Source organism: Pelodiscus sinensis, chromosome 2 (assembly GCF_049634645.1).
Source record: "Pelodiscus sinensis isolate JC-2024 chromosome 2, ASM4963464v1, whole genome shotgun sequence".
Lineage (NCBI taxonomy): Eukaryota > Metazoa > Chordata > Testudines > Trionychidae > Pelodiscus > Pelodiscus sinensis.
The window spans coordinates 201123258-201144591 of record NC_134712.1 but is presented as its reverse complement, the minus strand read 5'-3'; the positions used below and the strand labels follow the sequence as shown (position 1 = coordinate 201144591).

Below are 21334 nucleotides of genomic sequence, written 5' to 3'. Positions count from 1 at the left end.
CCTCAGAGCCACAAGGAGCAGCACCTCCCTGGGTGTTTCAAAGCAGCTGCTGTGGTGGCTTGTGAGCTCCAGGCCCCTTTGAAACGCCAGGCCCCTGTGGAATTTCCCCCTTCCCTTCCTCCCTCGCCCCTCCCCCATTGGTGGGCTTGGGACTGCATCCAAATGGCTTGACTAGTTAAACCCTGGATTTGTATATGCCACACACCTCCTTGCATGTGTCCATTCGGATGCTAATAAGAGTTATATACACACAAAAGACTATGGGAGAGTTTGCTTTTACTAACATACATCCATAATTATCATTAGCTCACTTAGCTATAGAAAATTTTGCTGATAATATTATTAGATGGCTTCAAGTTACTAAGGGACTGATGTTTCAGACCCTTATTAGTGAGCACAGTTCAGTTCTTCCTCCCCTCCCCCCCCGCCAAAATCATATTTCCATGCTGAAGTGAGCTATTTGTCATCAAGAGCATCAGTCACGATTGGTGGCAATAATGATCTGTTATCACTGAGAAAAATATATAAAATTAAAAGCTGAAGAACCCAAAAGAAGTCAAAGAGCTGAATGAATTTTCTTGTGGACTGAAAACTAAAAAAAAAAAAAAAAAAGGCATTTTTAGAGAATGTCTGATTTAATACAATCAACTTCCAAGACAATTTCATAGAAAAGCAACCCTCTCTCTTTCAAATTTCAGTGCTTAATTGTACAACCTATTTTAGCAAGGATATTATCCCTAGCAATGGGAGCACTTCCAAAGTTTCCGCTTCAATTTAACTGAGGATAATACTCTAAAAGGTCAGAGACATACAAGAGGATTATTTGAAAATAGGGGAAAAAAAGCCCCTCTGGACTTATTTTCCTTATTTTCTGTAACTCAAAAAGGACACAAAGGGTCCATGAGGCACGGCTAGTGTCATAATGGGCCCCAGAATTATAAGAAGGTATCTCCTCCTAGTCCCCATCAAGTAATATCGGGTGTTGTCCCCTTCCATCCAATGAAAGATGGGAGTGACTCGATATGCCCAATACCGGTCTCTTTTTATTATTTCTTTTTTAAAATTGCTATTGAGGTTGCAAAGTTAGGTACTCAGAAATTAGATGCCAGAATTAAAGTTGCCTATACAAGTTTAATTCACCCTCATTAAATTACATGATCACATGTTATTTCCCCCCCACTATAGGAGGCCTTTTATTTGCAGATCATGGGGAGGCCTCAAACTCCCCTAATTCTGTACTCTCTGGTGTTTCAAACTACTTCACTAAGGACACTATTTGCCAGAAACTTCTCAAGGTTTCCTGATTCTCTGCTTTCCTTCAATGGATTTCTTCACAGAAGAGGGCATTGTGGTCCAGGGTATCAATTTTTTGAACAACTCTGTTAAAACAGAAGAAATGCAGATACCACCAAACTATTCTTAGGGCTTCTAGAGCAGCATTACAGTCTTTTACATTAATACGTGACCACGCTTACATGAACTGAGCAAGGGAAAAACCCATGGATTTTACCTCATTTAAACTGCTGGCTATTACAAAAATAATACACAGAAATGCTGCTTTGAATATCTTCAGAAGATGAAAGAAAACCACTGCTCCAATCCTTTGAGAGTACATGTGGTGTCTGAATATGAAAAGATAAGTTAACAAAAAAGAGTTCGCAAGACAGCCAGAAATTCTATTAACTTTGGGATGTTTAGATCTGGTAATCTTTCAGTTTTGATAATTTGACCTCAAAAAATGAGGTTTACAGGATCTTTCAAAAAGGGGCATTACTGTCAAACAAACCCCGTCTTGACCATGTTTTTTTTTTTTTCCCAAAAAGCAGCTTTTCAAAAAAAAAGCCACGGCCACCATTATGTAAAGGAAGCACGGGAAATTCAAATCCCAGCTTCATTTACAATTTCGATACATCTAATTTAGATTACCTTTATCGAAAAAGGTATGTAATTTAGATGTAACCTTAGAGTTAGTTTCATCACATATTTGCAGGTTCAACTGGGAAATTATTAAGGGCTTGCCTACACTACTACTTAAGTCAATGTAACTTACATTGCTCAGGGGTGTAAAAAAGTCACCTCCCTGAGGCTATGTCTAGATTACAGAGTTTTGTCAGGAAAACGGCCATTTTTCCGACAAAACTTGAGTTATATCCACAGTGCAAGTGCATTCTTTCGACTGTAAATCGAAAGAACGTTGGGCTTTTTGTGCACTTGGTAATCCTCATTCTACAAGGAAGAAGCCTTTCTGGGTATGTCTACACTACCCCACTAGTTTGAACTAGCGGGGTAATGTAGGCATACCGCACTTGCAAATGAAGCCCGGGATTTGAATTTCCCGGGCTTCATCTGCATAAGCCGGGAGCCGCCATTTTTAAAACCACGAGGTGTACCGGTAGTTCGGAATAGGAATCCAAGTTCGAACTACCTAGTTCGAGCCCCGTGTAGCTGCGCTGCACGGGGTTCAAACCAGCGGGGTTTTAAAAATGGCGGCTCCCCGCTCTTGCAAATGAAGCCCGGGAAATTCAAATCCTGGGCTTCATTTGCAAGTGCGGTATGCCTACATTACCCTCCTAGTTCGAACTAGGAGGGTAGTGTAGACATACCCTTTGTGAAAGAGCTCTTTCGCAAAAAGGTGTGTGGATGGGGAAGAGGGAGTTTTTTCGGAAGAAGAGGGAAGAGGAAAAAGCACACGTGCCCTGGTGGCCATTCTGTCCATAGCAATCATTGCTTATATGCAAGTGATTGCAGTCAGTCCAGGCAGTCTGGACACTGTCTTTCAAAAAAGCACATCGCTTTTTCAATGCGCTTTTCCAGTGCGGACGCTCTCTTTTGCAAGAAGTTTTTTCAGAAGATCTCTTCCAAAAAAAGCTTCTTGCGCAAGAAGCCTGTAGTCTAGACACAGCCCGAGTGACCTCACTTACATTGACCTAAGTGCTGTCCACTCCAGTACTCACTTGATGGGAGATGTTCACCTGCTGACATAGCTTCTGCCTCTTGCAGAGGTGGTGTAATTATGCTGATAGTAGAGTGCTCTCTTGTAGGAATAGCGTGTCTTCACCAGTGGAGCTTCACTGATGTAGTGCAGAAATTAGCTCTAAATCATGAGAGGTTCTCTTAAAAATGAAAGTCACCATTTTACTGTTGTGCTATTCTGATCAAGTGCTGCTGAAGTCTGGTGTGCTTTCACTTGCTGAGATGTGGGCGTAGCGGTGGAACTCTGAAAAGATGAAGTCAGATATCTTCCTAGAAACTTTCCATCAAAGCACAAAATTCAAACATTTCAAGACTGATAAATATATAAAAAGAATTCTAATTGGTGATTTTCACCGTAGCCGTTATATTCCCAGCACTCTCGATAAGTCTATAAGAGACAGATGTCCAACTGCTGTGGGTACCTTGGAAAATTTCCCCCCTAATTTCTGATTAAGATGCTGACTTTCCTAAAGGTATTCAACACAAGCAACTCATTTAATCAGGGCTGAGAACAACAACTTTTTTTCCCATGTCTTTTTTCTTACTACTGACCTGATGTCTCCTGCTGTCTGAACTCAGTGCATGCCGGTCTGCCTGGACCCAGGCTTTATGCAAGCTATCCTGGGCCTACAATTAGGTGACATTATATGTCAGTAAGATTCTTGGCTTGGTAAGTCTGCCTTCTTTTCCCTGGCCCAGCCCTTATAGGCTGTCCATGGCTCAAGCATGCAGGTTAGACAGACCTCTGGAGTCCATAAAGCCGCACTCCTTTCTGAAGGCTCCTGATCAACTTTGTGTAGCTCAATGTTGCCAACAAACATTCACTTTTTTTTTCTTTTTCCCCATCCTACCCCCCATTTTTCCCTAGCAATTGCTTCTGAAATGGTGCCTCTGGGAGCTGCTTCTTATAGACCTTCTAATGGCTACAGGCTATCAAACAACATTCCATTATTTACCAAAGTTAGCTCCTTGCTATGCCAGTTTATTCCTGTGATTTTCTCAAAGACCCGATCTGGTTTTATGCCCTGCAGTGTTTTTGCTGATTTCTGTCTCTGCAAAGGAAGTTCTGCATCTGAAAGTTCTGCAGGATATGGCTTCGTATTAAAGGGCTTGAACTGCTTTGTATTAAATGGCCAAAATCTGCCTGGTCACCTTAGTCACATGAGCAACCTCAATAATGTCAACAGAACTATTTGAGGTTGTAAACAGACGTTACATTCAGTGATGTAGTGGTAAGAAGCTAAATTTAGCATCCATATTGTACATTTTGAAATAACATTAAAAATATCAAAATAAAACCCTTTTATATTAATTTTGAAATTTCTAAAAGCCTCCAGAAAATATTATATCAAGTTTTCATTTATGTTATTTAATTCTACATCTGGTCACCAGCATGAATCCTTCATTTATAATATATATTGATTTGTTGACTAAAATATAAGATGCATTTTTAATGTGATTTTCATTCTTTCAAAATGTAGTTTACTTACTTGGTCTGCATAAATGCACATTCTTTTCAGCTGATCAAGTGTACTGTGTTCCAAACCTTGTATTTCATAGAGAAAGATTTGCTGTCTCCCCAGCAAAAAGCTGGCAAAGTAGTAACTTCTGGAGCAAAATTTATTCCACTATAAAACTACTGTGAGGTTCCAGCATTTTTGTGTGTGTGTAATAAAGTCCTTTAATAGTAGGGTTTTTATTGCAAAGCTTTTAAAGTACAAATCACTGATTGTTAATGGAAATGAGTGTAAAAGATGTTATAGCACTCTCTTAAAAATGGGTCTGTTAACTCCCATTTCCACTATTTATATGCAGATCACAATTAAAATTTCAAGATTCAAATAATTCTGCATATAACTCATGTAAGTTAAATGTCACTTCACATCTTCTGTGCAACATTCCACGTGGCATCTGTTACACTGTATTAAAATACTAACAATTTTTCAACAATATCAAATCTCAGCCCCTTTATTCTGTTTGAATACCCCAGTTCAGGAAAGAACATACTTAACTTAACTTTATACATAAGTATGTGATTAAAGGAAACACTTAAGTGCTTTCCTGAAGCCAGGCCCAAAGAAAAAGGAAATTAACCACTCAGTACACACATGAATTAATCCAAATGCTAATGGAAGTGGATACTGGAAAAACATGCATAAAAGTATATTTATGTTATCCCATATTGATAAGATCATTAAGGTGAATGTGTAAAGTATTAAAGACATTGAAATGACTGCTCTATAAAGTAACAACAATAAATAGTTGAAAAACCTAATCATAAGTGGTTAGAATTTTATTGCGATTTTTAACTTACAGAAAAATCTAACTTTGTTTTTTCCTTTCCATGGTTATTACATGTAGGCCTCTGAACTCTGTGCTATGACCATTCACTGAACTAAGAATTATTTTTAGTGAAATGAAAAAAGAAGAATTGAGGAGGAATGATGTTTTAGCTTGGGAAAACCAAATGCTTCTCTTTTGTTTTTCTAATTAGATCAAGTAATTTTTAAATGAGTGCTTGTGTATCTCAGATTCATCAGTATTTCTGCTGACGTCTAATGCAATAAACACACATTTCCCTTCTGGCTATATTGCCCTTTCTGATGAAGATTAACTTGAGACATCCAGCTGTGCATTACCCAAAAGTTTATTTTCTTCAAAAGTTGCTCTTTTGTTAGTTTCATAATTTTCAGGAAGAATAAAAATAAATACAATTAGAGCAAGCCACACTTCTGTGAACTTTTGAGGGTATAAAATTTGGAAATACAGAATTGAGAGGAAAGATTGATCTTGTGAACAAGATATTAGATTGGGATTTAGAAAATCTAGATTCAATTCCTCAGCTCTGCTCCCAGCTTTCTGTATGACTTTCAGTATGTCATTTTACTCATAGAGTTGGTAAAAAAAAATTACATCACAATTTTTATGTGCTTAAATAAAAACATTTGTGAATAAAAATCAATTATTTCCACCCACTTATGGTCTTGTAGGTTCTAAAGGTTTTTTGCAATGTAGATTTTTAACATAAATTTAACATTTGTAAGTTCAAATTTCATGGTAGAGTGCATTATTATACTTGTATTAATTGAAAAAAAATAGTTTAATTTTTTTGCCAGTGCAAATATTTATAACACAAAATAAAGTGAGTTCTGTATACTTTCCATTCTGTATTGTAATTGAAATCAATATATTTGAAAATATGGAAAACATCCAAACTATTTAAGTAAATGGTATTCTATTAGGGTAAGTCTAAACTTGCACCCTAATTCGAACTAGAGATGCAAATGTAGGCGACCAAAATTGCTAATGAAGCGGGGACTTAAATATCCAGCGCTTCATTAGCTTGATATCGCCGGCATGTTACTCCGCTCAACAGCTGTTTCAAAAGTGAAAGTGTGCACCGGGACGCGTTAGTTTGAACCAAGCCCCTTGGTTCGAACTAACGTTACTCCTCCATTTTTTGAGGAGTAACGTTAGTTCGAACCAAAGGGTTTGGTTCGAATTAACGCGTCCTGGCACGCACTTTCACTTTAAAAACAGCTGTTGAGTGGACTACCACGCTGGTGAGATCATGCTAATGAAGCGCGGGATATTTAAATCCCTGCTTCATTAGCAATTCGGTCACCTACATTTGCATCCCTAGTTCGAACTAGGGTGCAAGGGTAGACGTACCCTTATTGTTTAATAGCACAGTCAATCACAATTAATTTTTAAATCACTTGACAACCATAGTTTTTACTGGGAGGTCTTACACCTTTAAGACTGGCCTTATATGGGCCAGCAGTGAGGTGCTTATTCCTTCCACGTGCACAAAGTACACACAGGCTGGAAGTTTCTCCCACAGCTCTTTTTTGGCCCATTGAAATCACATAAATCATATTCCATAGTCTTTCCTCCAGTTTACTTTGCTTTTGGCTTGAATCTGTCCCTCATGAATTGCCTCCCTACAGCCAGAATATCAGGGTTCCTCCCTTCTCTTTGCTTACCTTGTTCCTGGTTCCGGACTCTTGGGGTACTTTCATCCACCCAGGCTTCCTCTCTCTCTTCGGTTGGTTCTTCATTCTGTGCCTTGTCCAAGGCTTATTCCTCCTCACAGTCATCCAAGCCTTTGCCCTCCTTCTGCTCCATGTGTCCCTGGTCTAGCACTGCCTGCTTCACTGCCCACTACTTGGAATTTTCTCTTCCTTGCAAGTCCGGCCTGTGTCTGTTGGTTTTCTCTAGGCTTATTAAACTATATGTAGGGTTATTACATATCGAACTCCAGTGAACTGGGTACAGTACTACTGTGTATAGTGCCCTTTCACAGACCTATAGCAAGAAAAGTTTACAAAAGATTTTGATGAAAAACATCCTCAATGATCCAAAATGTAGCATGACACGATGTTATGCAGCCTTGATTGGGTTTTCTGTGTTATTCTTCTGAAAGCAGGTGGTTTATTTGCAAGGCTTTAAGGAAAACTTACAACCCTTTTTATTCGTTGTCGCTAGAAATCCAGTTCACATGGACAAATTTACCACCGATGTAGAGCATCTGAAGTCAGTACAATGAGCAGTATCTATGCTGAATCTGGCATCCTCTCAGTTCCATCAGCCCTGAGTAATCACATCTTCCTTTCTCTCTATGTCTCTCTCTGCAGGGCTTAGCTGTTCTTCTGAAAAAATCGTTTTTAAAATGCCAAGACAATTGTATTCTACACTTCAAAGACATTAACTTCAGAGATCACAGCTTACATTGTTTTCTTGTAAAAAGTTCCCTGAACATTCCATGCCATTTATTAAACAAAATTCAATGTACCTAATTGTTTCTTCTTATCCCTCTCCTGTGGGTTTCTAAAGAAATAAATCCATCTCAAAATGCAGGCAACACACTAACCAAGTGCCACTTCTCACTAATGGCAATGGGAATTGAAAGCACTCAGTACCTGACAGGACATGCTCAGAAGTTCACAGAATTATTCCCATAACTTCATTAAATAGGTCCCTCAAACATGCCATTCTCAGGTAATAAGGAACAATACATACAAAAATTCATTTTGGTTAATGTCATATTTAAAAGTACAGTGAAATACAGAACGCCCCTCCAATAGTCACTCCTGTACCATCCTACAGAACCACTTTACAGGTTTCGGATAATATTTCCAGCATAATTTTTAGGGTTGTAAAGTAATTAAAAAATGTAATCGTGATTAATTGTGCGATTAATCACAAGCGCCTCTCCTTTGAAACATCGTGGCAGCGTTTCAACAGGGCAGCACTGCATGGAGCCCATGATCAGCTCCAGCTCCAGCAGATCCTCGGCACTGCTTGCGCTGCCCCTTTGAAGCGCTGAAGTGGCACTTCAAAGGCGCAGCTCAGCATTAATGCTTGCGATTAATGCATTAAAAAATTAACACGTTAATCCTGTCCTGTGTTAATCACAGGCGTTAACGCAGGTCAATTGACAGCCCTACTTTAAATGCAAGTATTCCTTTTCTTTCAAATATTTATCGTTTTCAGTCATGGGGGAAAGTATGTGCTCATAGATCAGAGTTTTGTAAAGGTTACCCAGTTGTAAAATCTAAATTGAACTTCACATGCAAATTGCACTTTAAGTAGAAACTAAGATCTGAGGTGAAATCCTGACTCCATTGGAATCAATGGGGGTTTTGCCACTGACTTCAGTAAAGCCAGAATTTCAGCTGTGACCCATGGAGTTTACAATCCAGGGGTGCAAACCCACAAAGACTACTCCCAGACTGTGTCTACACTGGTGCGATCTTGCTCAAAAGCAAGAAATTCATGCTGCCTGTCTACACTGACCATGTGTTCTTGCACAAGTAAACTGACGTTCTACTGTATGAAATCAGGGCTTCTTGCACCAGAACTATGATGCTCCCTCTCAGGAATAAGCCCTTTTGTGCAACTGTTCTTGCGCAAGAAGCCGGTGTAGACAGGCAACATGAATTTCTTGCGCAAGAAAGCCCTATGGTTAAAATGTCCATAGAGCTTTCTTGCACAAGACAGCATCTACACTGACATGGATGCTCTTGCGCAAAAGCACATCTCTTGTGGAAAAGCACATGCCAGTATAGACGCTTTCTTGCACAACTAATTTAACACAAGAACTCTTGCACTAAAGAGTTTTTGCGCAAGATCACACCAGTGTAGACGTAGCCCCATTGACCCCAGTGAGCTCACTCAGGCCAGAGTTATAACAGACCTGGAAGGTTGGCTTAAGGTATGCAACTCCAGCTATGTAGAATATGTAGATGGAGTTGACTTACCTTAAGACAAGATTGGCAATGTCCAAACTGTGGGAGGCCAACGGGAGTAAATGTTGCCCTCAGCTTCCCTTACTCCTCACATCTATGAGGACTACATAAGCTGGCCAGAGCTGCCCTCAGCGATCCATTTATGGGTCTATAACACTAAATCAAATGCCAGAACATCGATCTCTGGCACGGGGAGCGAAGACATGTCCTTACAGCAGTAACCACTATGTCACTAGTATTTGCAGTATTGAGTCTCAGGATAAATACAGTAAAGCATGATGGAGAGAACAATTATGACAAAGGGAAGAGAGGATAGTTATAAAGTAGTTTAAGTTTATATATTGATGGATCAAATTAGGACTTTGAGGGGTGGGGGGAGTTGATTCTGTAGCAGCTCAGATGTGTTGCCTCCCCTTTCAAGCCTCTGCTTTGATTTGTCTCTTCTCATCTGTCTCTGGTTGTTTTGTCATGAGTCATCCATCTAGAGCTCGCGCGGAAATGACTCCAGTTGAATGAAAGAAAAGGGTTGGGGGTTTTGTTTTTGTTTTTTAACACAAACATTTGTCCTGAGACAGGCTAAAAATACAAAATCTTTGAAACTGGAAGTCCTCAAAATTTTATTTCGAAAACACCAACATATCCCCACTGTGGATCTGTTTAGTATTTTTTTAAACAACCAGGTTCCCTGAGCTTCCAAGCTTTCTGCTTCTGGACAGCCTGCCTGGTGTACTGCTGAGGAGCAGGGAAACCATCAGCCCTGGGAAATTAGATATAGGATTCCTAGGGCTTCCAGTTCCTTGACAGTCCACCAGGAAGCCTGCCTAGGAACCTGCAAACCCTAAGAGCCTGAAAAACATGTCATCAGAATATTTCCAGCTTGTTCTATTTCTATAGCTCTCTCCTCCACTTAAACCAGCCACACAGTGTGATGTGATATATATATTCATTATGTCTACAACTTTAGCTTCATTCTCACCTAGTAGCTCCAAATCCTTACTTCTCTGTCCAATTAATTTTGAAACCTTTTTCACAACAGTGTATCTAATTCCTGGAAATGCTTAGTTATTCCAGTTTATGAAATGTCCCTTGATCTAAGTGCTTTGCTTTTTGATACCTGTCTCTTGGGAGGAAGGAAGAGCAAGCATTGCCTTATCAGAAATATTTTTAAGGTAGGCTTTCCAGTAATTGCACTGACAGTTTGCTCTTCCTGAAAAATCCTCTGGGAAAGGACATCATTAGCTCATATTATAAATAGCATCCTGGTGCTCTTCATACCCTGTACTGGTTGGTGACAGCTTTGCACTTGAGAAAATGAAAGCCCAAGTGAAAACCAAATACAACCTTCGTAGAATCATAACTGCAAGTTTAGAGTTGGAAAAGACCTGTCAGGTCACCTTGTCCAGCTATTACAGAATTGTTCCCTTTACCACCAGCTTTACTGCACGTCAGTGGGGCGAGAGATGATATAAGGCAGGGGTGGGGAATCTAAGGCCCGAGAGCTGGATGCAGACCCTGGTTTGCCTGGATGTGGCCCTCAAGGCTCAGGCCTCTCCTCCCTCCGCTTGGCTGGAACACACAAAATCTACTAGCCTGGGCCCCACTAGGCTCTGGTGCGTGAGGGGAATGTGGGGAATGTATTTCTCCTTCTCAGTCAGGGGCCACAACTCTGAGGATTGATGTGGGTTTTTGGGGGGGTTTCTTTTTTTTTTGCTTCACACTTGTGTGCGGCCCCCCCGACTGATTTTTCTATGGGTCATGGGCCCTTGACCCAAAAAAGGTTCCCCACCACTGATATAGGAGAATGCAGAAGCTAAATGGTTTTTGTTGTTTCCTGTAGCCTGCTCTAGGGGAGACATCTGCTTTTGTAGGTAGAAAGCCCATGCACCAATGTTCCCTCTAATATTTTCCATCCATGATCAGATTTTTTCCATCCATGTGTGGAATAAATTTTATGTGCAGCAAGGCATGTGCAAATGTGCATCACAAATAGAAACACAAAACCTATCTGTGGGCACTCTGCTAATCAGCTGGGTGGCATTTGAATCTCTCCAGAGAATCTGCACATGTGCACAGCTGTGGCAGGCACCTCCCACCTGAGTCCCCAACACCACTACGATACAGTTTATAGCTGGCCCTTTAAACAAGGCCTAGGCCCTTTGGCCTAAGTCCACAATGTAGTTCAGGGGTTATAGCAGGGCACACCCCCGGGTAGGGGAACCCAGGCCCACCCTACTCCACCGGGTCCCAGCCCAGGGCCCTGTGGGCGACCGGGTAACGGGTCACTCCCTCGGCGGGGCAGTCCGGCCGAAACGCACCAAGGCTCTCTGGGCGGGAGAGGCGGCTCCCGCTCCTGCCCTGGGCCACTTCCTACCCAGTCCCTGGGGGTGCCTTCCCCTGTACCTGCCCCGCTGGCTGCGAGCTCCGTGCCGGTATCCCCTCGGTCGGTAGTCCCGGGGTTGCCCCAGCTCGCCTCCACGTCCCTTTCCGCCTCTCCTGGTGTCCCCAGCAACAGCTGAGTGGGTGCTCCCTGCCCCAGTCCTTCTCCTCCGGCCGTCTCCCCAGACTGAGTCGTTCCCCCAGCTTTTATAGCCCTGCTGCAGCCCGGGCATGCTCGGTAGAGCTGTGGGGGAGGGTCCTCTGCAGCCAGGTAACCCTGGCTGGGCCCTGTAGGTTCAGTGTGGGGCTGCTTTGCCCCGTCACAACAGCTTACAGGGAACACTTCCCTGGACCCCACAAATGTAGCTTCAATGATCTTTTTGTGACTTCTAGGTTTGATTACTCCATCTCAGTGAAACATGATCACATCCTGAATGACTCCAATGGGTATAATTGCAGACGTTTATTTTGGCAACACAGCAACTTCTGAGCTGGTTGCCCATTAAATACATTGTATTTAAAGATTTCTGTGCTAATATTCTCAGTGCTCAATGGGACTGACCTGAGATACCTGTAAGATTGTCTCTCTGTTTTCACAACCATTACCTTCCTCTACAGCTAGGTACCAATAGAACTATTGCACATATCAGCCAATAGCATGAGGTCTGAGTGCTACAGAGATAGAACATTTGCAGGAACTGCCTGTAGGACAGGGAAATGACCACAGACGTCAGTGTTTAGAAATGAATTCAAAGTCCACCTCTTGGCCTAATGTTCTTGCAATAGCTATTCACATACATAGTTTCTATATAAACACATACATACTCGCCTACTCATTTAAGTTTTGTTCCTACAACTGGGGAAGGGAGAATATTTTTGTAATTTGTTATTGTTACGACTTAACAGTACTGAAGTGACAAGTGTCGATGTAGAAAGAGATTAAGGTCTATTGGGTGTAAGAGATTGTGGTTTCTCATTTTCCTTCAGATACAACAGAGTTTCCATTGGTGTCAGAGTTACAGGATGGTGCTGAATTTGTAACAAAAGAGGCTAAATTTAAGGAAGACCAAGAAGTGAAGGAGAGGAAGCTGAGACAGATGGAGGACCTCCTCCAGAGGGTGAACAGAGGAATGGGGAGATCTGATGCCAGCGAAAGGGCTTGGAGAGTTTGGCTTATGATCTTGGATAGCTATTGTGCAATCTGAGCTCTGTAGAGAGGTAATGTAAACTGAATCCATTTGATCATTTCTTGGGTCTTTTACTTCCAGAATTGTGACTTTTTTTAGCTAGGACATCCAAATGTGAAATACCTACTGACCCAATCATTTACCAGTGGCTTAGCCAAAAGGATAAATATTCACAGTGGATTCACTCAGTTGCCCTATTTCTAGCATATTAAATAGTGCAACTCTATCGGATTCATATCTGTTCTGACGTTGGTTTCTTGTATCTAAATATTACAGCATATGGTTTTAGACATTATTCATTGTTCTCTGAACTAATTCTCTGTGAGATGCAGAGGTTTAAGACTTTATTAAACTATAACCAAAAGAATTTCAGCTTTTTTGTTTATTTGGACAATATTTTAAATTTTGCTCTCTCATTTTATAATGCACTGATAGCATTACCCTTTAATAAAAAGGAATATTCTAAGAAAAAATGATCTCAACTTGTTTATTCAGCTGTTTCCATAAAATCTCCAGTTCTTTGGATACTAAACAAAGAAGGTATGTCTACACTACAGAATTTTGTAGGAAAAACAGACTTTTTCCAACAAAACTTGAGGAATGTCCACAATTACGTTCTTCTGAAAGAAAATCGAAAGAACAGAGGGTTTTTTCCGATGTCGGTAATCCTCATTTTATGAGGAAGAAACCTTTTTCCAAAAGAGCTCTTTCAGAAAAAGATGTATGTGGATGGGAAGGACGTTTTTTTTTTTTCAAAAGGCCTCCAGGAAATAGCATAGGTGCCCTAGTGGGCACACCATACAAAGAAATCACAACTCTACAGTTCCTGTCTCCTGGCCCTTCTTAAAGCTGCAGGCAACCCGGACAAGCCTTGTGGCAGGAAGCTGGCATGGGAGTAGCACTCTGACCATGCAGCTCTCTCTGCCACAGGCCTGTATAGCAACAGCACAGCCTCAAGCTCCCCACAACTCCCCTGGCCCTCTCAGGGAGCAGCCCCAGTGGTCCCAGGAAAAAGGTGTGCCTCATCCTAGTCCACCTCAGAGATCTAGTCCCTCCTCGAACTGTGGGGCAAGGAGGAGACTTTACAGGATCCCTGGGCCAAGCGCTGCAATGTGGACATTATGGCCAGATGGCCGAGTCCCTGATGGAGTGCGGACACCCACCCTGGACCTTGGTACAGGTCTGGAATAAAGTCAAGGAGTGCAGCCAGGGATATATCCTGGCCCCAGAGCACAGCTCGCGCTCAGGGGCAGGACCCTACACCTGCCCTATTACAAAGAGCTGCACCAAATACTGGGGGGAGGGAAGTCTTTCCCACCCATCCTCATTGACTCCAGCCTTGACACCCCCATGATCACCCAGCTGGAGATCTCCACAGAGGAGGAGCAGGAGCGCCGGGGCCAGACGGTGGCAGAGGAGAGATTAATGTACTGGGCTGCTCAACGTTCTGGTGCTCAGATCGGGGTGTGGGTCCCATCAATGGCTCCGCTGCAGTTCAGGAACCTCAGGACAGCAAATCCAGCCATGGTTGCATCCAGGTCTCCCAGATGGATGACCCTCCACAGCAGGATCGAGTTGATGGCCCTCACCACCTACAGAAGGAGACAAAGAAACACACAAAACAGAGAATGAGAGAGGGGGTGCCTGAGCCCTTGGGAGGTGCCCGCCCTGCCTCCCCAAACACCCCAGGAGCCACCTCCTATGAGCATGCCCCCCCCACCAGCAGGGCTGTATGAGGATGGGATGGTACAAGCCCCCAGGGGTGGGACTTCCTGCCCCAACAGAGTGGAGCAGCTGCACCCAGGCAGAGTGTCCCCAGAATGAGCTCGGGGTCCAACTCATACAGGACCAGGAAGGCAGCTGGAACAAAGTGCTGCAAAAACTGCAGCATGGCCATATGGGGTCATCACATGTCCAGGGGCAGCTCTGGCTCCATGGCTCAAAGTTTTTCCTTTGAAAAACTGTGGCTTCCAAAAAAGAACAGGGCAACCACAGCAGGCACTGCTAAAGCTTTGCTGTCCCTCACAGAAGTAGCAAGCACACAGCAGAAGCAGAGAAACAGCTGTCCAGGGGGGTCCCTTTAAGCGTGTGTCTCTGCAAGGCTCCGGCACCAGCACTGGGAAGCAAATGGTGACCTAAAGCCCTGGCTGAAGTGGGTCCAGGTGGCCTTTTATGCGAGAGAGCGTCCAATCAGTCTGGATGCTCTCTTTCTCAAAAGCGCATTGCTTTTTTGATACGCTTTTATGTGTGGACGTGCTCTTTTGGAAGAAGTTTTTTCAGAAGATCTCTTCCAAAAAAAGGCTTCTTCTGAAAGACGCCTGTGGTCTAGATGTAGCCTGAGTCAAAAGATAGAGATTGTATTCCTGGCTCTGCCACTGATCTGACATTTGACCTTGGGCAGGTCAGGCTGGTAACTAAATTGCCTGCTGCTGTAAAGTTTTTGACCTTCTTTATACAATAATAGGCAGTCAAGTTCTAAAGAAGTTACTATTTTCAGATCATGCTCAGTCTTTTCACTCAATATCATCCCATTCCATTATTCTCTAACTACACTCCCTAATTATATTTTACCTTCCTATACAATTTGCTATACTTTATCCTAGCTCTCTTGATTAATCTACTACCAGATATCAACTTCTCTCACTAGGTTTGTAAATGTTTGTGACATTTTTAAATATTTGGAAGCCTAAGATGTATGTATTTTCAAAAGCATCAAAGACACACTGTTAGTACCATGGGCTCCTATCTCTGGGTATGTCTACACTACCCCGCTAGTTCGAACTAGCGGGGGTAATGTAGTCATCCGCAGTTGCAAATGAAGCCCGGGATTTGAATTTCCCGGGCTTCATTTGCATGAAGCCGGCTGGCGCCATTTTTAAATGCCGGCTAGTTCGAACCCCGTGCCGCGTGGCTACACGCGGCACGGAGTAGCTAGTTGGGATTAGGCTTCCTATACCTGTTCCACGAGAAGTACAGCTAGTTCGGATTAGAAGCCTAATCCGAACTAGCTACTCCGTGCCGCGTGTAGCCACGAACTAGCCGGCATTTAAAAATGGCGCCGGCCGGCTTCATGCAAATGAAGCCCGGGAAATTCAAATCCCGGGCTTCATTTGCAACTGCGGATGACTACATTACCCCCGCTAGTTCGAACTAGCGGGGTAGTGTAGACATACCCTCTGTTATACAAGTTTTACAATAGTATAATTCTCTTCAGAGCTTTGTGGACCAACTCCTGATTTGACATGGTATCAGTAAGAGGAAAATTGGGCATATGGTGTCATGTTAATGATTAGTAAACCTGATAAAAAATCAGAATTTCCATCCCCCAGAAAATTCTGATATTTTGACATTTGAAGTTTTTTCAGTTGAGACAAAAATTTGAAATATTAAAAAAATCTTAAATGAAAAAATATTTGATTTGTTAGAAAAATGTCAGAATAAAATGTTTCCAACTTTTTTTAGCATTCTTGACATGTTTTACAATTTATTCCATATGCGTCAGTTTGACATTAATACAGGAGTCCTCTGACCTGCTATAGGGCCTCATGGGAACTGTAGTTCGAATTCTTCAAGCTTCCATTCTCCTCCTTAGGGCAGATTAATTGTCAAGACTACAATATCTCCCATCATGCACCACACCCACAGGTTTTCCATGATGTATAATGGCAGTTCAACTAGAAAAGAGTTCATGGTATGTCATGGGCGAGAACAGAGGCATGAATTACCTATATTACTGTTCCTATGAAGTATCACAAGAACTCAGGTGGACACAGATTAATGTCAAACTGACCCAAACTAAACTTTCAATATTTAACAAACTGAAATGTTTCAATCCAAGCAACCAATCCCCATAAATGAAATATTTGATTTGGATTTCTCTCAACAGATAATGTAGACATTTTAGCAAAAATAAAATTGACTCTTAGAAAATGTTGATTTGGGGAAATCCACATTTTCTTCAGAAATAACATTTTGGTGGAAAATTCTTAGCCAGTTCTAATAATTAGCATATATCAACAAGCTGTCACTTCCTCTTTCAAAGCTACTCTGTAACGGGTTTCCATTCTGTCAGACATTTGCATCAGTTTAGAATTTCTTGTCCTTCTAGATATGACTGCATCCTTTTCAATCACTTCCGTAATCAGGTAACTATAGTACTGTATGCCTTGTCATATTCTATTTTCTGTGGTTAGACCTTTCATAGTTTTTTTATTTATAGCATACGTAGTCTGAAAAACATCGGACTTTCCATTTTTGGTAGCCCACAATGGTTGTTTTTTAATTGTTGATATATTACAGACCCTTCTCCTACCTCTGGGTATAAAGCAATCTTTTTATATCACAAATAGTCTAGCAGCATCTTAAAGACTAACAAAACATGTCTTTAAGGTGCTACTAGACTAATCGTTGTTTTTTAAGTTTTCCCAGTTACAGACTAACTCTGCTACCCCTCTGAAGCTTTTTATATCAGTCATTCCAATTAACTCCTATTCAGTTTCCCACATACTGAGTAAGATATTTTGCTGAACTTCTTAGGAACTGGAATAGAGTAGCCAAGTACAAGAAGAAAAAGATGAGCATGAGGAGGTAAAAGTAACTTGAAGTTAGAGTGCCCTAGTGGTGAAATTACCCCCTCTGATAAGGGCTACTCTGATTTACGCAGTCATGAAGTAACCCCACAAGGACTGCTGTGCAGCACAGAATAGGTGGGGGAGCTCTGTGTTCCCAGAAGTCTCTACACTGGGGACAGAAAGAAGTGGAATAGAAGCATAGTCACTATTCCAGCATTGTTCCAGGACCAGGAAAATTCCTACAGGTACTATTATGTATTCCCTTTACAGGTCCTATTTTAGATGAGATTGAAAAATGGACATGGTGGAGACCAGACTCTGCCAACTGGCTTTCATTGTTAAATCCAAATAATTGTTTCATTGTTCTTTAAGTGTGGGAAATATTTCACTAAGTTATCACCTGTTATTTTTAAAAGGATTTTCTAAAACTGGGGTTCGTGCTTTATGTCTATCCCGGGGAAGGCAAGTTCTGTAAAATGGTGAATATGGCCTAGCATTTGCTTTCTCTTTTGAATGTTTATTTTATTTATTCTCATCTCTCCTTTCAAATTAGACAAATGGTACTCAATGTCTGTCTTATATAAGGAAGGAGAATTGGATGTAAAATGGAAATCCCCAAATATGTTCCTTTATTTTATTTGCTACAATTTAGTGTCACTACAAATTTATGATGTGGACACACAAAACTGACATGCCCATTCCAAAATATTTGGCAATGTGGCTTTGTTTGTGCAGAATTAAGAAGTGAGCATCTGGCCTGACTGTCTCTGTCTAACACTAATATGGTTTTACTCTGAATATAGTAATTCAACGTGACTGAGGACTTAATCATTTTTAATATATTGTTTATGCCTGATGAATTCTATTATCTTCTTTTGCCTTCCTATGTGTCTGCTATGTTGTGTGGACATTCTTCTTGATAAAAGTTTAATAGGGTCATGTTTGCTACCAGTTTTCAGAGGGTAAATGCATTCCACGAGGAGTAACGGTAGTTCAGACTAGGAAGCCTAGTCCAAACTACCTGGTCCGTGCCGCGTGTAGCCGCGCGGCACGGGGTTAGAACGAGCCGGGATTTAAAAATGGCGGCACCCAGCTTATGCAAATGAAGCCCGGGAAATTCAAATCCCAGGCTTCATTTGCAAGTGCGGGTTGCCTACATTACCCTCCTAGTTCAAACTAGGAGGGTAGTGTAGACATACCCCATGATAGCAGTGATGTGGTACCTGCTAATTTCCCATAAGCTGTTCAGGGTTGTCTTAAATGACTGTGGAGATCCCTGTCTAGGAGAAAATTGCCTGACAGCATCCAAATAGACTAGAGATTCAGAATTGCTCTCAGGGTTCATTCTTACATCTGAAGATAGTCTATCAAGCATTTTTATCACTGCATGGATCGATAGATTTCCCATTGTTGAACACAGTACAACCTTTGCTTCAAAGTCAACATGTTCTTTCATTTACATTTCCAAGACTCCAGTCTCCAATAGGTAAACATAACTCATATTTAAACACTAACACACATTTCAATCTGAGGCTAATTATGTACAGGATATAGACAGGCAAAAACAATGTAGTCAACATCTCTTTTTAGATGTATGTATTGGCCCATTCAACCTGTCATGTCTGGAGTAATTATCCCTAGGGTTAGCTGTGCTCCTGGAGGTGGCTGGCATGTCCCTGCAGCCCCCTGAGAAGGTCAGAGCCGGGGTTCTCCACATGCTGGTCTTGCCAGCAGACACCACTCCTGCAGCTCCCATTGATCAATAATGGAGAACAGTGGTCAGTGTTCTGTTCCCCTGGTCTGAGCTGGTCTGTCTGCATCACCGATCCAGTAACCACTTTAGAAAACATAGGAAAGTCTGCTCAAAAGGAGACTTCTGACAGCCAGGTTCCAGGCTCTGGAGGAAGAGGTAATTGGTCTGAGGAATGAGCTGCTCCATAACACAAAGAAAGAGAACAAACAGAAATGGAAGATTTAATGAATGATACTGAAGCTAGTTTAAAAAAACCTAGAAGGTGCTGGCATGCTTAAAGGTTAGAAAAAAAGAAAAGGATGGCTCTCCTGATCCAGAAGGAGTAGCAAAGAATGAGGAAAATCCTTCCTATATGAAAATTCACTGACAGGGGATATTAACCCCCTGAGAGGAGCAGACTGGATTCAGAAAAGGTATGAGGATATAGTCAGAGCTAAAAACTACATGGGGTGAGTTATTAGAGGAATGTAAAAGCAAAGAACAAGTGGGGAAACAACTTAAGGTTGAAGATTTAGGAAGACTGAAAGTAAGTTGTCAGTAGCTCAAATTTCTGATCGCAACTAGAGGGGAGTGTATGGTATTCTGATTGCTATGATTGAAGATACAATAAGAAGGTATTCATAATAATAAGGTGATTGATGTCAAGTATTTAAATCAGCAGGAGGGGAGGTAAAGCAACCCTTCAACAGCAGTTTAAGTTACATATAAAAGAGGGCCTCTGCCAGAAAGAGTGACAATAGGCACAGCTCGACAAATCACTGAATCTACTCGCCCGTGGTGAGTCAATTTCAGCCGGTCGCCCTGTTCACCGGTGGCTGGCGAGTAGGTTTCGCCACCGTTTGTCAAGCCCTGACAATAGGGAATCAGAGTTTCTGGATTATGCCATTTATCTGTCCTGTTCTGAAATGCTACAGATGCCAAAGGTTCCAACATGTGGTGAATAACTATAAAGGGAAAAAGAGGGGCAGTAATATAGAGGAGAGCATTCATTTGACAGTTGTGTGGAAGGGGCAAAATTAAAAGTTAGCAACTGTGGAGGAAACCTGTAGCAAAAGAAAATGCAGAAATTTAAGACCATTAGTAACACACTCAAAAGCTGTTTGAAGACAACAAAGAGAAAAAGGGGAGGAAGAAAGGAAGCACAATAAGGGGAAAGAAATCACACAGAAAAGAAATGGAAGAGTTCTAGGAATTAAACTGAGGATAAAAAGATGACAGTGTATACAGAGAAAGAGAAAACGTAACAATTGTCATACCAGGTCAGACCAATTGTCCATATAGCCCACATTCCTGCCTCTGTCAGTAGCCAATCCCAGATGCTTCAGAGCGAATGGACGTAACAGGGGGTATATCTACACTACAGCACTAATTCGAACTAACTTAATTCGAATTAGTTAATTCGAACTACGTTAATTCGAACTAGTGCATCTAGACCTAAAAACTAATTCGAATTAGCATTTTGCTAATTCGAACTAGCATGTCCACATTGAGTGAACCCTGAACCGAAGTTAAGGCTGGCCAGAACAGGTGCTGGTAGGGCATCAGGTCAGGACTTACTGCGTGGAGCTGCTGTCTCAGGCTAGCCGAGGGCTGTGCTTAAAAGGACCCGACCCCCACCTCGGACAGACAGTTCTCAAGGTTCCCCGCTTGCTTGTCTACCTCTATGAGGGACAGCAAAGAAGTCCTGTCTTGGAGTGCCCTGAGTGCCCACACTCGGCACATCACAGCACTCAGCCATCAGCCCGGCTGCACTTGCCGCAGGCTGCCATCCGGGAGATCAATCGGGGGACTGCAGGAGAGCTTTCCACCCCGAGGAGGCCACAGAGCCACCCCAGTCCTCCTCATCGGGGACTCGTACCCCATTCCTCCCTCACCTCCTTCCACTTACCCCTCCCTAGTCCCCCTTCCTGATGTAAAAAATAAAGGACCCGTGTGTTCAAAAATAGAAACTCTCTTTATTGAACAAAACTGGGGTGGGGGGGATTAACCTCTGGGGAGACTGGGAAAAGGAGGTGGGAGAGTAGACAGAGGGGGTAGAAGAGGGGTAGAAGAGGGGAAGGGGAAACCTGGGAGGAGGGAGCTGGAAGGGGGAAGCCATGGGAAGAAGGAGGATGGGAAGTATCAAACTATGGTACGCCATATCTTCAGTACTGTGTACAGATGTAGTTTCCTCACCTCAAAAGAGATGTTTTGGCCTTGGAAAGTGTTCCAAAAAGGGCAACT

At 42.2% G+C, this 21334-nt stretch overlaps 1 long non-coding RNA gene across 1 annotated transcript in view; it reads right to left on the bottom strand.

Moving 5' to 3' along the window:
• Positions 1-2640: 2640 nt before the first annotated feature.
• The window catches only part of LOC142827324 (uncharacterized), a 51297-nt gene continuing 32603 nt past the window's right edge, over positions 2641-21334 (bottom strand). The window contains exons 2-3 of the long non-coding RNA XR_012902009.1: positions 6960-14379; positions 2641-3217 (exon numbers count right to left, since the gene is read on the bottom strand). This is a non-coding gene — a long non-coding RNA (uncharacterized LOC142827324). The remainder of the gene's footprint in view (positions 3218-6959; positions 14380-21334) is intronic.